Source organism: Theropithecus gelada, chromosome 5 (assembly GCF_003255815.1).
Source record: "Theropithecus gelada isolate Dixy chromosome 5, Tgel_1.0, whole genome shotgun sequence".
Classification (NCBI taxonomy): Eukaryota; Metazoa; Chordata; class Mammalia; order Primates; family Cercopithecidae; genus Theropithecus; species Theropithecus gelada.
The window spans coordinates 21,674,421-21,692,190 of NC_037672.1; positions in this window are offsets into that span (position 1 = coordinate 21,674,421).

A 17,770-nucleotide genomic window follows, 5' to 3' on the forward strand; every position below is an offset into this window, starting at 1 on the left:
GTGGCCTTCTGTAGTTCTTTGCTGGGTTTTAAAGGCCAGCTCTTTATCCTAGAGATGGATCATACAAAGGGTGCTTCCTTAATTGGTCCTGTAAATTAGTATAGCCACAAGGTTAAGATGAAGGAAAAAAAAAATAACTCACCATCTAAAAACCTAACAGCCCCTGCAGTATTTCAATTAATGTTATTTTTAATTACTTGTATTAGCATTTGAGAACAGGATTGATTGGCTTTTGCCTGTTAAGGAAACAGAATGAAAATTCTTTAAATAGAAAAACAAGAGTTGTTAATTATACTTAAATCCATAGATACTGTACTTAGATGTCTTGAAGGTCATCTGAGACTTGTAAAGCACATGTTTTATGTCTGTTTTATCTAAGGAGAAACCTAGATATCACCATGATGAATTGGATCTATTTGTATTTCCTTCTCTATTATTTCCCTCTTCTTTTTTAGAAGAGCATGAACACATGTTATTTACATTCTAGGAATCACTTTTAAGAAATTTTTTTGACAGTTTTTATTTTAGGGCATGTCATTTCTGAATTTCTAAAAGCATATGTAAAATAACAGTAGCCCAGTTTTCATTTTAGATGTGTAGGGTTTTAGTTTTGTAACTCCTGGTTATATCAGGAATTATACTAGGAACACCAGGAGGAATTGTCCACCTAAGCCCTTTATCGAATGAGAAGGTAGAAGTTCTCATTAAGCAACCCATAAACTCAGAAGCTGGCAACCTTGGTATTTGGCAGTGGGACGCCAGTCAGGTTTTTGTGTTCTGGGAATTTGTGTTTGGCCTGTAGCTTTTAATTATTTTTATGAACTAGGGAATAATGAATACATTTGTAATATATTGAAAAAAACCTCCAACACTCGCTGACCGAAAAGTAGATTTATATGATAATTCTTAAACACCAATTCTATTACTCAATGCTAGGCAGAATGAAAATGGAATACTGAGCCTTATTACTGAGAGAGCAGAGTATAATCAAAGCTGGTAGAATTAATACTGTTTAATTATTAGCAATACGCCTCACCCAGAGAACACATATTCATCACTAATCAGAATATTTTAGGCTCTTGTCCTAGGAGGGACATGGTAGAGAGTACAAAGCATGCTGAGCCCTAAAGAATGAAATTAGGAAAAGTGTGACATAGAGACATTTGACGATGGTCTTTCATAATATGGGTGATGGTGATGTGAAGGGAGAATAAACCTTATTAACTGTGGCAGTAGGTAAGATGGGGAGGTGGGGGTTGAAGTGCCAAGGTAGGGCCGGCCACAGGAAAGAACAATCCCCAACTGTGTGAGTTGCTGAGTGTGTCTTGAAGAGAGTAGTAGACAAGGCCTGTGATCCCAGGCTTTCCCAGTGTCCCAATGTGATACCTGAGCAACGACCGACCTAGATGACCTTGCCGGAGTGGTTGTTTGTATCTGGTATCAGGCAAATGTAATGTCATCATTAAGAGTGCGGGCTCCTGAGTCAACTCACCTGGATTCAAATCCGGGCTATGATGTTTATAATCGAAGTGACATTAAGTAACTTACTCAAGTTTCCCATGCTTCAGTTTCCCTATCTGTAAAATGGAGATAAACTTCCTTATAAGACTGTTGTGAGAGTTAGTGAAGCTGATAGATATAACATGTTTATATTCTGAAGCATGGTAAAGGCACAGTGAGTGTCGAGCTATTATTTTAAACTCTCAAACTTGTCCACACTGAGCCCCCAGCAATTCATCAATTATAGTTTGGCTTTTCCTGTTCAGGGACAATCTTCCCGCAGAAGTGTCTGTTCATGAGTTTCTGTCCTGTTAAGTTGGGATTCATGTTTTGCCTGTCTGTGTCTCTAATTTTGGTGTCAGTGGTTTTTCCTATGATCTTAATTCTCTGATGACTCTAAAAAGAGATGTTAATTTTCTGTTTGGCTTTTTTGCTTGTGTTAGGATGGGAGTGACAAGTTCTTAGCTCCTTAAATGATGAGAGTGACAACTTCCAAGCTCCTTAAGTGCTGGACTGGACACCCGGAGATGACACTACATATATCATTAGAGTTGACGGTGTCCAGCTGCTTAATCAGTACATATTGATTAAACTAAACTGTGCAATACTTTATAGAGATGCAATACTGCAGACAAGACAGTTCTCCAAAGAAGTTCATGAACTGGTTGGGGAACTAGGATAGAGACTAAAATGACAGCAAACAATGCTGGGTGAATTTTCAGAGAATCATAGTTGTACAGCTATGTTTCACATAACAACGTTCAGGTCAATGACAAACCACATACACAATGATGGTACCAAAAAATTATAATAGAGCTGAAAAATCCCTATCACCTTGTGACATCGTAGCCCTCATGAAATCTTAGCACAATGCATTGTGCTAAGATGTTTTCGTGGTGATGCTGGTGTAAACAAACCTACTGTGGTACCAGTTGCATAAAAGTCTAGGATATATGAGTGTGTGTGATACATAGTATTTGATAACGATCATAACAGATTGATACTGTTTTATGTGTTTACTCTACTTGTAACCATTCTTTTAAAGTGTTCTCATTCTACTAATGAAAAAAAGTTAACTGTAAAATAACCTCAGGCGGATTCTTCAGGAAGTCTTCCAGAAGAAAGCATTGTTATCATTGGAGAAGACAGCTCCATGCCTGTTATGGCCCCTGAAAACCTTCCAGTGGGACAAGGTGTGGAGGTGGAGGACTGACATTGATGATCCTGACCCTGTGTAGACCTAGGACAAGGAGTGTGTTTATATCATAGCTTTCAACAAAAAAATTGAAAAGTAAAATAAAATAAATAAAAATAGGAAAAAGCTTATAGAAAAAGGATATAAAAATATTTTTGCACATCTGTAAAATGTGTGTTTTAAGCTATGGTGTTACCAAGGAGTCAAAAATTAAGGAAATTAAAAGTTTATAAAGTAAAAAGGTTATTTTAAGCTAAGATTAATTTATCATCGAAGAAAGAAAATTTCTTTTTATAAATTTAGTATAACCAAAGTATACAGCGTTTGTAAAGTCTTCGTGTACAGTAATGTCCTATCACATTCACTCACTACTCACTCACTGGCTCACCCAGAGCAACTTCCAGTCTCGAAAGCTCTATTTGTGGTAAGTGCCGTATCATTTTTAACCTTTTAAAAAACCTTTTATACTGTATTTTCCCCTTATCTTTTCAGTGCTTAGATATGTTTAGCTACACAAACCCTGGTCTTGTGCTACAATTGCCTGCAGTGTTCAGTACAGTCACATGCTATACAGGTTTGTAGTCTAGGAGCAATTGGCTCTCCCATATAGCCTAGGTATGTAGTAGGCTACACCACCTAGATCTGCGTAAGTGCACTCTACGATGTTTGCACAATGATGACATTGCCTAACAATGCATTTCTCCGAATATATCCCTGTCATTAAGGGATGCATGTCTGTGTATAAGCAGAGGAGCATGAGGTGGGTGGGGATGGCTTTCATGGACGAGGGAAAATAATACAATTAAAAAGTAACCTGAGTGATAATACAAATAATATAGGTAAAAATATGGAAGTAGAAAGCATAAAGCCTGTGGGCTGTTGGGGGCAGTGCTCAGGCCAGTTCACCTCAGGGAAGAGAGCAGGCAGGCTGGGACTTGAAAGTGGAGAGTCTCTAATGTTCTCCAAAGACCCTTCCGTTTTCTCTCAGAGTAAGGTTGAAGATTTCTGAGCAGGATGGTGATGATTTACAGGTAACACTTTGAGGAATAGTAAAGGAAATGGGATATAGAAACCAGATTGAAAGCTTCTTATGGTAGAGTATAGTTGATGTGTTAAGAGCCCTATGTGGGGTGGGAAGTACATATACATGGAAAGTTAATTTATAATTGTAATTAATGTATCTAAAGTACATGGGAACTGAAATGCAAGATGGGTTTTTGGATTAGATCCTGGAACAGAAGAAAGAACATTAGTGGAAAAACTGGGAAATCCAAATAAAGCCTGCAGTTTGATTAATACTGCTTTATCAGTGTTAACTCATTAGTTTTGATAAATATACGACAATTACCATTAGGAAATGCTTGGTGCAGAATATATAGAAGTCTGTGTACTCTCTTGAAACTCTTCTGTAAATACAAAATTATTTCAAAATGAAAAATTAAAAATGTATATGAAAGAGTTAATAATATACTCATGCAATACATTAGATATAGGGCACATATTGCAACCTCTCTCTCTCTATATATATATATACACACACACATATGTGTATATGTATATACACACACATATATGTGTATATGTATATACACACACAAAAAAAAGAGAACAGATGGAAAGAAATAACCACTATGAATATCTAAATTTTTTTCCAGGTTGTGGTGTTATAGCTAATTTTTTTCTCTTCTTTATAATTTATTCCCATGTTTTTCATACTTAGCTTCTTTTCATTTTATTATTGCAAAAATACATTTAAAGGTAAAGACAAAATTCAGCAGTCAAGATAATTTATTGAATATTTGGACAATGGAAAAGGGTAGGTCAGCAATGGCTCCGAATACGAACAATGGTTCAATTGATAGACTTTGGCCAGTATATGCAATACTCCATCTAGGTGCACAGTAAGACAACAGATATTTTTTAAATGGTAATAATTTTTAAATGGATATGTAATAATTGTAATTTTTTAGTACATGTGATATTTTGATACCCATATACAATGTGCAATGACCAAATTCAGGCCACTGGGGTATCATTTACCTCAAACATTAATCTTTTCTTTGTAACATATTTTTAAAGTAAAACTTGTTAAAGTTTTGAGATACTTAAAAATTAACTGCTTCCTCTAGTCTAGTCTATAATCACTAATTTATATCTCTGTCATCCATAATTTTTTTTTTCACCAACATCTCCCCAACCCCTTTCTACTCCCACCCCTAGTCCCTGGTAACCACCATTTTACTCTCTACTTCTATGAGACCCACTTGTCTAGATTTAACATATAAGTGAGGTAACTCAGTATTTGTGTTTCTGTGCCTGACATATTTCACCTGACATAATACTTTCCAGGCTTATTTGTGTTGTTCCAAATGACAGAATTTTGTTCTTGTTAAAGGCTGAGTAGTATTCTATTGTGTGGATTTGTATGTATATACATATATTAGTTTATATGTAGTCCATCCACATATATGTATCCATATGTATGTATGTGTCTGTGTCTCCCACATTTTCTTTATCTGTTCATCTGTTGATAGACACTTAGGTTGATTCCATGTCTTGACTATTGTGGATAATGCTGTAAGGAACATGGGAGTGCATGTTTTCTTTTGAGCTTCTGATTTCATTTCCTTTGGATATATGTCCAGTAGTGAGATTGCTGGATCATATAGCAGTTCTATTTTAAATTTTTTTGTTGTATTTTGAGTTCTGGGATACATGTGCAGAACGTGCAGGTTTGTTACATAGGTATACATATGCCATGGTGGTTTGCTGCACCAATCAATCCATCATCTACATTAGGTATTTCTCCTAATGCTATCCGTCCCCTAGCCCCCCACCCACTGACAGGCCCAGGTGTGTGATGTTCCTCTCCCTGTGTCCATGTGTTCTCATTGTTCAACTCCCACTTATGAGTGAGAACATGTGGTGTTTGGTTTTCTGTTCTTGTGTTAGTTTGCTTAGAATGATGGTTTGTAGCATCACCCATGTTCCTGCAAAGGACATGAACTCATTCCTTTTTATGGCTGCGTAGTATTCCATGGTGTATATGTGCCATGTTTTCTTCATCCAGTCTGTCATTGATGGGCATTTATTTGGATTGGTTCTAAGTCTTTGCTATTGTGAACAGTGCTGCAATAAACATACATGTGCATGTGTCTTTATAGTAGAATGATTTATAATTCGTTGGGTATATACCCAGTAATGAGATTGCTGGGTCAAATGGTATTTCTAGTTTCAGATCCTTGAGGAATCACCATACTATCTTCCACAATGGCTGAACTAATTTACACTTTCACAAACAGTGTAAAAGCGTTCCTATTTCTCCACATCTTCTCTAGCCTCTGCTGTTTCCTGACTTTTTAATGATCGCCATTCCAACTGGCATGAGATGGTATCTCACTGTGGTTTTGATTTGCATTTCTCTGATGACTAGTGATGATGAGCTTTTTTTCATATGTGTGTTATTTTTCAGAAATCCCCATGCCGTTTTCCAGAATAGCTATACTAACTTACCTTCCCAATAATGGTGTGCAAGGATTTCCTTCCCTTCATATCCTCGCCAGCACTTATGTTTTGTCTTTTTGATAATAACCACTCTCACAGGTGTAGTATGATACACACATAACGTTTTCAATGTTTTGGTGGTTGTGAGCTACTTTGTCCTTTCAAATGGTGAACAACTTGAAGTCATATTTGCATTATATTTCCAGTATCTATCACAATATTTGGCATATCTAAGTAATTTATAAATGCTTATTAAGTCACTGATGGAATAGATATTAAGTAGTCAAGTTCTTATTTGCAATGAAAACTTAAGATGTGGATTGACTCACTTAATCCTCACAAAAACTTTATAACATACATTTTATGATTATTTTCCTGATTTTATAGATGAGTAAGTTGAGGCAGAGTAGAGATCAGTAACTTGTGTAAACGATGGAGCTGGGAAGTGGTGAAGCCATTATTGAGACCCATACACTCTGACTGTAGACCTTAATATGCTGCCTTGTATTCTTTCCCCACAAGGTTGCAGCAGAACCAGGCCTGGCACCAGGGCTTGACTCTTGGTTATTTTCAGTGGGCTGCCCTGACACAGCCACACCACAACCTTTCATCGTAAGATGGTCTATGTCTCTAAAACTTCAGCCAATTTTCCATACGTCACAGCTAGTCATTTCACAGAGTAGTGGAGGTATAGTTTCTTTTTTTTAAAGATTATGATTGTTCATGTCAAAAATTATTTTCTTTGTTTCTACATTCACCCAGGCCATTTTGGTTTTGAATACTGACTTCTAATAGGCTTGTTACTCTTCCCAGCAATGACATTGACCAAATTAAAATTATTCCCACGATTAAAGTTTTGCACATCCAGTCACCAGTTGAACAGATGTGATGGTTAAGCATGAGAATAGTATCACATAACCCAGTGTGTGATTGTAGCTCCACATTTTATGGAACGTGTGACATCAAGCAACTTACTCATATCTTTGCTTTTTATTTTAACCATTTGTAAAGTGAAAATTAAGGAAAAATACTTTATAAAACTTCAGTGAGAATTAAATGAGATGATATACGTAAACTAACTTAGAATGTTGTCCACTAAGTTCTCATTATAATGCCTATTGAGTGGTAGCTATTATTATTTCCCATTAATTTTATTGTAAAGACTCTAATATTATGGAAATAATTACAGACAACCAGCTCTTGCTACATGCACACCTTACTTTCTTATTCATTGCATCTATACAAGAGCAGTTGATTCCAGTGAAGGGCATTCACTGGTGGCTCCTTGAAAGTATCTTATTCTTCTTGCAGTGTGAGCTTATTCTTCCCTGGACTAGAGTTTTTCAGTTTCGCTGCTACTTTTCCAGATCCATTATGCCCAGAGGATGGAAGGTTGCCTTCCAGAAGAGTGGCCACCTCCCAAAGCTACTGCCTATAGAGTGATGATTTAAGAGCTGTCCTGAGTGAAGTATAATTCTGTAGTGGGCTCCATGTACCTTTTGTGGGTTCGAGTTCCATGTTGTGCAAAAGTGAAAACAGTTTATTTAGCATTTGTATAGCAATGAAGATGACTGGAGAAATCACACTGTGTTCTTCCTTTTCCTGCAAATGTCTTTCTCTCTTTTTACCTCCCTATAACTGCAATACACAGTTCTTGTTACTTAAATAAACTGAGATATGGTCTGGCTCTATGTCCCTACCCAAATCTAATCTTTAATTGTAATCCCCATGTGTTGGGGGAGGGACCTTGTAGGAGGTGATTAGATAATTGGGGCAGTACCCCATATTATTCTCTTGATAGTGAGTGAGTTTTTCACGAGATCTGATGGTTTTACAAGGGGCTTTTTTCCCCTTTTCTTTGCACTTCTCTCTCCTGCTGCCACGTGAAGAAGGACGTGTTTGCTTCCCCTTCCACTATGATTGTAAGTTTCCTGAGGCCTCCAAGCCGTGTTTAACTGTGAGTCAATTAAACCTCTTTCCTTTATAAATGACCCAGTCTTTGGTATTTCTCCATAGCAGCGTGGATAATGGACTAATACAGACCACGAATGGATTTATGTGCAAAAGGGAACTGGCGAAAAATTTGGCTGAGAATGAACATTTTTTCCCCTCTGTGTTTCAATTTTTTTAACAATAGAATGCATCCCTGAAAACCTTCCAAATTCTCTACCTTCTGATCATACTGTCTATTATAATTCTGCCTGATGGCAAACTTCTCCTCATTGACTCTGAATTACATTTAATCCTGTTAGGATCACTTCTTATTGAAAGGCATGTGTTGTGATGGCATTGACGGGAATCCAGAAGCTGTGATGCCCAGGCAGAGGAAAATAAACTCTTGGAGCTTTCTAATGCTTGTCATTTTCATGCTGGGTCCAGCTGTGTAGCCTCTTGAAGGATGTAGAGGATTGGGGTGCTCAGTGCAGATAATAGTGGGCTCCCAGGTAGTGTGGAGAGCTCTCCACCACAAGAAAATAATCTTTTGAGCCCAGTGGACTAAGAACCAAAGGCCATTTTCAGCTTAGACAGTATAATTCTATTAGTGAAAAGCCCTTGCAGAAGGAAATTGCCTGTGTTAAAATCTGTGCACAAATTAAAATAACAGGGCTAAGGGGGAAAATATCTCTATAAAAGGCCTTATGACTCCACTGGATAATAATATCCTTGTCACATTAGGATCTGGGGACCTAAAGATATAAGATTTTTTTCATTGTCATTGTTGTTGTTTTCACAGCATATGAGCCTTCTTTTCTCCACTTCAGCCTGTGGAATAAATTTATTCTTGGCTGCTTATTTTATGAATTTGGATGCTATGTCAAAGCATTGTATTGTTTCTTATCAAGAAAGTAGAAAATAAGGTCTGCATCATTGTCATTTATTGGCACCTTATTAGACTGATATCATCTAAAAGCTCCATTTCGGCTCAATGTATCAAATGTGTAAGTTCCCTGTAATTTGGGTGGGATTTGGTAGGCACAAGTTAGTGTAACTGTTTTGATATAGCATGTAAAAAGTATTTAAATACATATCTCAGTTTAGAATAGATTCATTAGAAAGGGCTGAATAGGGAAAAGAAGCTGTCAGCGCAACTGATGTTCATTTTCTAGGGTGACAGAATACAGAAGTTCCAAGGACTGTAACTGTTGGATAGCTAATGCCACATATCACAGCCCTATCCACAAAGCAGGCCCTACTCATTCATTGGATGGCCGTTGCAAGTTTGAGACTTAGGCTACATTTTCCTAATTCCATGAAAAAGGCAACATGAGCAATGGGATGTCATGTATTTGAAAATTATGCCATGTAAGTAAATAAAGACACAGTTTATAATTCCACAAAAAGATAATGGCAACATTTATTCCAGAATTAAGCAATAATGAAACAGATGATTCTTTGAGGCCTAGCAATGAACCAGGGAGTTTAAGACCAACACATCTGTCTCCCAACCTATAGCAAAATTAAGATAGTAACCAACTGGTTTATTTTCTTCTGCCTTTCCTCGCTCCCTCCTTCTTTCCCTTTATCTCTCCTCTCTTTTTCTTCTCTCCCTCTTTCTGCTCCATTACTTTATCTTTTTTCCTCATTCTATTTCTCTCCATCCACTCACTCACCCACTCATTTATTCTTTAATCAGACATTTATTTAAGAATCCATCTTGATTCAGGCATTGTGCTGGCACTGAGAATACATTGTGACTAAGACTGAAACAGTTTTGGTCCTCATGAAACTTCCAATTTATGTGAAAACATTGCTGGATTGTCCATTAGGAAGACCAAGCCTGTGCTTACGGTAATAGCAAAAAAGGAGCCATCCTTCTCTCATCTGTTAAAAATTAAGTTTGAAGATGTGAGCAAGAGGGTCCACTAGAAACTCCTAGCAGTGCTCTCCCTGCTCCCCTTCCCTCACTGCCAGAAAAACAAACAACAAACAAAAAACTGCATTTTGACCAAAATAACTGAAGGAGAGCATCGGAGAACAGCAAGGAGGCAACAGAAATCCTGTAGACCACAGAAACCCAGGATGGCTGCACGGAGAAGAGGAGGACGCACCATGCCTCTCCCACTTCATTCCCCTAACTAAGGTCAGCTCAGAACCAGGAGGAACTTCTCCCTGTGGAGGGAATGTAAAAAAGAGGACCCCAGCAGCCCCTATTGCCACTGTGGACACCTGCAGTCTTTGCTACTGGAGAATCCTACAGTCCTCAGAGACTTGGAGCCCACCTGAGAGAGCCGTCTTGAGTCAACATGCTGAGCTACCCCCAGAGAAGGAGCTGAGCCTGTGCCTCACATGCTTGTGGCCCATGTTGTTGCTGCTCTGTACCATCTCGCAACAGAAGCCACTGATACAGTGTGTCCTGCCTGAGGATGAGTACCAATTGCATCCCTCCATCCACGCCTGAGATGCAGTCACTGTCTCACTACACCCACCCAAATACATCATTTCCAAGGAGAGCTACTGCTATACCCTATGCCCTGGAGCTGCTTCATTTTCCCATCACAGTCACTAGTGCACCCTCCTACTAGGGTCGAGCTGAAGTGGTGCCCTGCTCACAGGGATCCAGAGCCTCAAACTACTGGAACAGCGAGGCCCCTGGTGCCACAGCCAAAGTAACACCCTGTTCCTCCACCCTTTCAGGGCTCTGATATTCTGGCACCCTGAAGCAGTTGCACCTCTTTAACACTACAGCTTACATGATGCCCCACACCCAGGGATCCAGAAGCTCTGCTGACTCGTGTAGCTGCACATTGTGTGGTCAAACAGATGCAGTGTCTCATATCCCTGGAAATCAGAGACTTGGGTAAGTTGTGCTACCCTGGCCTCTAGGCCAAACAGCCATGTTCCTTGTCTATCTGGAACTAAACTAGTCTCCGGCAGCCCAAGCTACTGAAGCACCTGCCTTTCAGGATTTGAGTCATTGCTGCACTGCTTTCTACTCCTTGGGGTCCAAGCAACAGTGGGATCATGCTATTTCTGGTTCTTTGCTGCTGTTGCACCTAGTCTCACAGAACCCAGACAACTTCTGCGTCCCGTTATCCCAGAGTCCAGAGTCACCACTACATGGTACATCATTCCCTGGAGCCTGAGCTGCTATTGTGTCCTGTTGGTTTTGGGTACTGAATTGCAGTTGTGCTCTACTCCCTGCAGCTTGAACCTCTGGAACACTCTTATACCCAGGAGTCATGCCAGTGATGTGTCCTGACCCCAGAGTTATATCCACAGCTGCATTCTAGCCTCCCTGGGTCTGAGCTGCTTCAATGTGCCTTAGAGCAACATACCCTATCTTAGTGGTTCAATTATACCCATTTATGCCTTGGAAAGTTCAACTAGGCTTCAAGTCCCAGGTACAACAATAGTTTCACAAGACCCTGAGCCCAGGAACCTGGCCCTGCAGCTTCTCTGAGCACCTGTGTCCTGGATCCTGGTACTGGTGTGACTTCCTATGAGCTGTGTCAGACTCCATACAAAGAGAGATATCATCAGTTAATATGCCTCACTGTGAGAAAACAAAAACAAAAGGATCCCCAAAGCTCTTACCCTAATAACCTATGTAGCTACTGTCACTGCCACAAGTTCCTACAGTCTAGATCACTGACACTCCCACAGTCATGACTAATGTTGATTCCAATGGAAGAAGCTGTATAGAGACCACACCACTATGCCCACATAGAACCAGAGCCACTGCACCCTGCCTGATCAGCACCCTCAGGCTAATCTTCAGGGGAGTGTTCCTCTGTGAAAGTCTCTCTGTAAAGTTTGAAAGAGGCGACCACACCACCAGATGTACAGACATTAATACAAGGACACAGGAAAAATAAAAATGGAAGGAAACATAATGACACCAAAAGAATAAAATAATTCTCTAGTAACTGACCTCAAAAAAAGGAACTTCATGAATTGCCTGAAGAGAAATTCAAAATAATAATCTTGAGGAAACTCAGTGAGACACAAGAGTACGAATGGACAATTCAGTAAAGTTAGAAAAACAATTCATGATCTGACTGGAATTCAACAGAGAAATAAGTATCATAAAAAAGAAACAAAAAAATCTTAGAACTGAATGATTCAATTAGCTAAATAAAAAGAGAACTTCAACAGACTAGATCAAACAGATGAAATGATCTGTGAACTTGAAGACAGGTCTTTTAAAATGATTCAGTTAGAAGATAAAAAAAGAAAAAAGGAATGAAAAAGAATGAAGACACCCTACAGTACTTATGAAACACCATTAATCAAAAAAATTTTGCATTATAATTATTTTATGAGGAGAAGAGACAGAGAAATTCACAGATAGCTTATTTAGTAAAATAATTACTGAAAACTTCTTTGGTTTAAGGACAGATATGAAGACCTAGACACATGAAGTTTGTAAGTCTCCAAATAGATTCAAACCAAAGAGATCCTCTCTGAGGTACATTTTAATCAAACTGTACAAAGGCAAAGTCAAAGAGAACTTTTAAAGAAGTAAAAGTATTAAATTACATATAAGGGAATCTCTGTTGCACTGTCAGTGGATTTTTCAGTAAAAACCTTGTAGGCCACTAAAGAATGTGATAATATATTCAAAATGCTGAAAGAAGAAAACTGCCAACCAAGAATACTATATCCAGTAAAGCTGTACCTCAGAAATTAAAGTGAAATAAAGTAAAAAAACAACTTAATAACAAACAACAAAATGACATAGTGAGTCCTTATCTGTCAATAACAACCTTGAATGTAAATGCATTAAATTATTTATTCAAAAGACATAGAGTGGCTAAATGAACAAAAACACAGGGTCTAATTGTATGCTGCCTAAAAGAGATTCAGTTAAGCTGTAAGTGCACACACAGCATTAAAGTAAAGGGATGGAAGAAGATACTCTGTGCAAATGGTAACCAAAAAAAGAGTAGGAATGACTATAATTATATCTGATAAGATAGACTTTAAGTCAAAAACTTTCACAAGAGACAAAGAAGGTCATTATTTGATGATAAAAGGGTCAAGGCATCAAGGGAGAATAATCATTGTAAATATGTATGCACCCAACATTAGTGTACCAAAATACATCAAGAAATACTAATGGAATGAAGAGAGAAATAGTAATGCAGTAATAACAGGAGACTTCAATACTCCACTGTCAACAATGCATAGATCAACTAGAGAGAACATTAATAAGAAAACACAGAACTTAAATTTCACTTTTGACCAAATGGACCTAACAGATATATAAAAAATATTTTCATTCAATAGCAGTAGAAGGAACATTTTTCTCCAGTCCACATGGAATATTCTTCAGAATAGACCACATGCTAGTCCACAAAACAAGTCTTAACAAATTTAAGAAAATTGAAACCATACCTAGTATTGCTTCAAACAATAGTATTATGGAAATAAATAGTAGGAGGAATCTTGAAAAGTTTACAAATATGTGAAAATTATACAACATGCATCTAAACAATGAATGGGTTAAAAAATCAGAGGGAAATTTAAAAATAACTTGAAACAAATAGCAATGAATAAAAACTTACAGAATGCAGCAATAGGAGTTCCAAGAGGACAGTTTATTGCAATTAATGCCTACATTAGAAAATAATGAAAATTCCTAATAAATAGTCTAACATTATGTCTCAAGAAAATTAAACCAAAAATTAGCAGAAGTAAGGAAAAAATAAACATTAGAACAGAAACAAATCAAATAATGGAAAAACCATAGACAGAATTAATAAAACTTAGCTGTTTCTTTGAAATAAGTAAACAAAATTGACAAACCTTCAGCTATCCTAAGAAAAAAAGAGTGAAGACCCAAATAAATAAAGCAAAAATGAAAATGAAGATGTTACAATAGACACCTGAGAAATAAGGAGATTATAAGGGACTATTATAAATGTATATGCCAACAAATTGGCTAAACAAAAGAGAATGGATAAATTCGTAGAAAAATACAACCTACCAAGATTAAGTCAGAAATAAATAGAAAGCCTGAAGAGACCAATAACAAGTAAAAGAGAGTAAAGAAGTAGTAAAATATCTCCCCAAAATGAAAAGCTCAGGATCAGATGGCTTTTCAGCTGAATTCTATCAAATATTCAAATAATTAACACCAATACTCAAACTCTTCCGAAAAATAGAACTAGAGAAAAGACTTCTAAACACAATTTACAAAGCCAGTATCACCTTGATGCCTGTATTAGTCCATTCTTGGATGGCGATAAAGAAATACCTGAGACTGGGTAATTTATAAATAAAAGAGGTGAAATTGGTTCATGGTTTAGTAGGCTGTACAGGAAGCATGGTGCTGGCATCTGCTCAACTTCTGGTTAAGCCTTAGGAACTTTCAATCCTGGCAGAAGGTAGAGAGGAAACAGGCATGTCACATGGCAAAAGCATGAACAAGACAGATAGAGAGGAGAAGAGGTGCCATACACTTCTAAATGACCAGATGTTGTGAGAACTCACTATCTTGAACACAACACCAAGCCCTAAGAGATCCACTCCCATGATCCAAACATCTCCCAATAGGGCCCACCTCCAGCACTGGGGATTACAATTCAACATGAGATTTGGGTGGGCACAAATATCCAAACTACATCAATGCTTAAGACAGACAAAGATATCGTAAGAAAAGAAAACTATAGTCCAATTTCTTTAATGAACATTGATGCGAAAATTCTCAATAAAGTATTACAAACTGAATCCAACAACACATTAAAAAGATTATACATCATGACCAAATGAGATTCATCCCTGGCATTCAAAGCTGTTTAATATACATGAATAAATCATATGATGCATCACATGAATAGAATTTTAAAAATCACTTATCATTCCAATCGATGCAGAAAAAGCATTAGACAAAGCCCATCACCCATTCTTGATACAAATTCTCAACAGTTTAGGTATAGAAGAAAAGTTCCTCAACATAAAAAAGTTCATTTATGAAAAAATCCACGGCAAATATTAAAATAAATGGGGAGAAATTGAAAACTTTTCCACTAAGATCTGGTACAAGGGAAGTATACACACTCTCACTATTTCTATTCAATGTAGTACTGGAAGTAGACGGTTGACTTTTGAACAATGTGGAGGTTATGGGCACTGATTCCCATACAGTTGAAAATCCATGTATAACTTTTGACTTCCCCCATACTTAACTAATAATAGCTCACTGTTGACTGGAAGCTTTACAGATAATATGAATAGTTGATTGACATATATTTTGTATGTTATATGTATTATATCCATAAGCTAGAGAAAAGAATATGTTATTGAGAAAATCGTGAGGAAGAGAAAGTATATTTACTACATATTAATTGAAATATATCACCATAAAAGTATTCTTGTCATCTTCCATAGCGTAAGCTGAGGAGGAGGAGAAAGAGGAGAGGTTGATCTTGTTGTCTCAGGGGTGACAGAAGCAGGAAACCCACATGTAAATGGACCTGTGCAGTTCAAACCTGTGTTGTTCAGGTGTCAACTATACTCACTAAAGCAATCACAAAAGAAAAAAAAAAATAAAAGGCATCCCAATTGGAAAGGAAGAAGTGAAATTACCTCTATTTGCAGATGACATGATTCCACATGCAAAAACCCTAAATGTTCCACAAAAAAATTTTAGAACTAATAAATAAATTCTGTAAATAGTAGCAAATACGATCATCAGTAGCATTTTAATACAAAAATACCTAACTGAAAAAGAAATCAAAAAGCAATCTCATTTATTATAATATCAAAAAAAAAAAAAAAGAAAACACCTGGGAATAAATCTAACCAAAGAGGTGAAAGATCTGTGCATTGAGCACAATAAATGGATGGAAAAAATTAAAGAAGAAACAGATAAATGGAAAAATATTCATGCCTTATGGATCAGAATTGTTATTTTTAAAATGTTTATATGTCCAAAGCAGTATACAGATTCAACACAATCTCTATCAAAATCCAAATAGCATTCTTCACAAAAATATAAAAAACAATGCTAAATTTGTATGGCAGCATAAAACACCATAAATAGCCAAAATAATTTTGAGAAAGAAAAACAAAGTAGGAGTCATCACAGTTCTTGATTTAAAATTACATTGCAAAGCTATAGTAATTAAAACAGAATGGTTGTGGCATGAAAACAGACACATAGACTGGTGGAACAGAATGGAGAACTCCAAAATAAATGTGTTAATTAATTTTTGACAAAGGTACAAAATGGACACAATGGGGAAAGATAGTCTCTTCAATGGATGGTGCTGGGAAAACTGGATTTTCACAAGGAAAAGAATGAAATTGGACCTTTACCTTATACCATACACAAAAAATAACTGAAAAATGAAAAAAAGACCTAAATTTAATAACAAAGACTATAAAACTCCTGCTCCTGGACATTGGCCTTGGCAATGATATTTTGGATGTCATTACAAAAAGCTCAGGCCACAAAAGCAAAAATAAATAAATGGGACTATATTAAACCAAAAAGCTTCTGCACAGCAAAAGAAACAATTAACAAAATAAAACAATAGCTTATGATTTGAAAAAATGTATTTGCAAATCATGTATCTGATAAGGGGTTAACATTCAAAATTTATCAAAAACTCATACAACCCAACCCAATAGTCAAGAAACAAATAATGTGGATACAAAATGGGTGAAAGACCTGAATAGACTTTTCTACCAAGAAGACATGCAAATGACCAACATATATAAAAAGATGTTGTGCATCATATTATCAGGGAAATGCAAGTCAAAAAACACTATGAAATACAACCTCACACTCTTTAGAATGGCTACTAGCAAAAAGTCAAAAGATAATAAATGTTGGTGACAGTGTAGAGAAAGGGGAACTCTTACTTACTGTCTGTGAGAATGTAGATTGTTATAGACATTATGGAAAATAGCATGGACTAAATAAATTAAAAATAGGACGACCTTATGATCCAGTAATTCCTCTTCTGGGAATATACCCAAAGGAAATGAAATCACCCCTTCACAAAAATATCTACACTCTCATATTTATTGTAGCATCATTCATAATAGCCAAGATACAGAAAAAACCTAAGTGTCTGCCAATAGATAAATGAATAAAGAAACTGTAGTACAAATATGCATAATGGAATATTATTCAAGCCTTAAAAATAAAATCTTACTATTTTCCACAACATGGATAAGCCTGGAGGGCATTTTGCTGCGTGAAATAACCCAGACCCAGAAATAAAAAGGTAGCATGGTATCAAATTTATATGTGAAATCTAAAAAAAAGAAAAATTAGTTACTAGGAGTGAAGAGGTGAGGGGAAGGGAAGAAATGGAGAGATGTAGATCAGAGGATATAAAGTAGCACTCACGTAGTACAAACAAGTATAGAAATCTAATATGCAGCATGGGGACCACAGATAATAAAATTGTATCACATATGGGATTCACACTAAATGAGTAGGCTTTAGCTGCTCCTTGCCATAAAATTTTAAAAATGGGTAACTATGTGAGATGACGGGCATGTTAATTTGCTTCACTATGGTAACCTTTTTACTATCTATATGTAGCCCATAACACAATGTTATATATCTTAATTATACACACTAAATTTTACTTAAAACATTAAAATAAAATT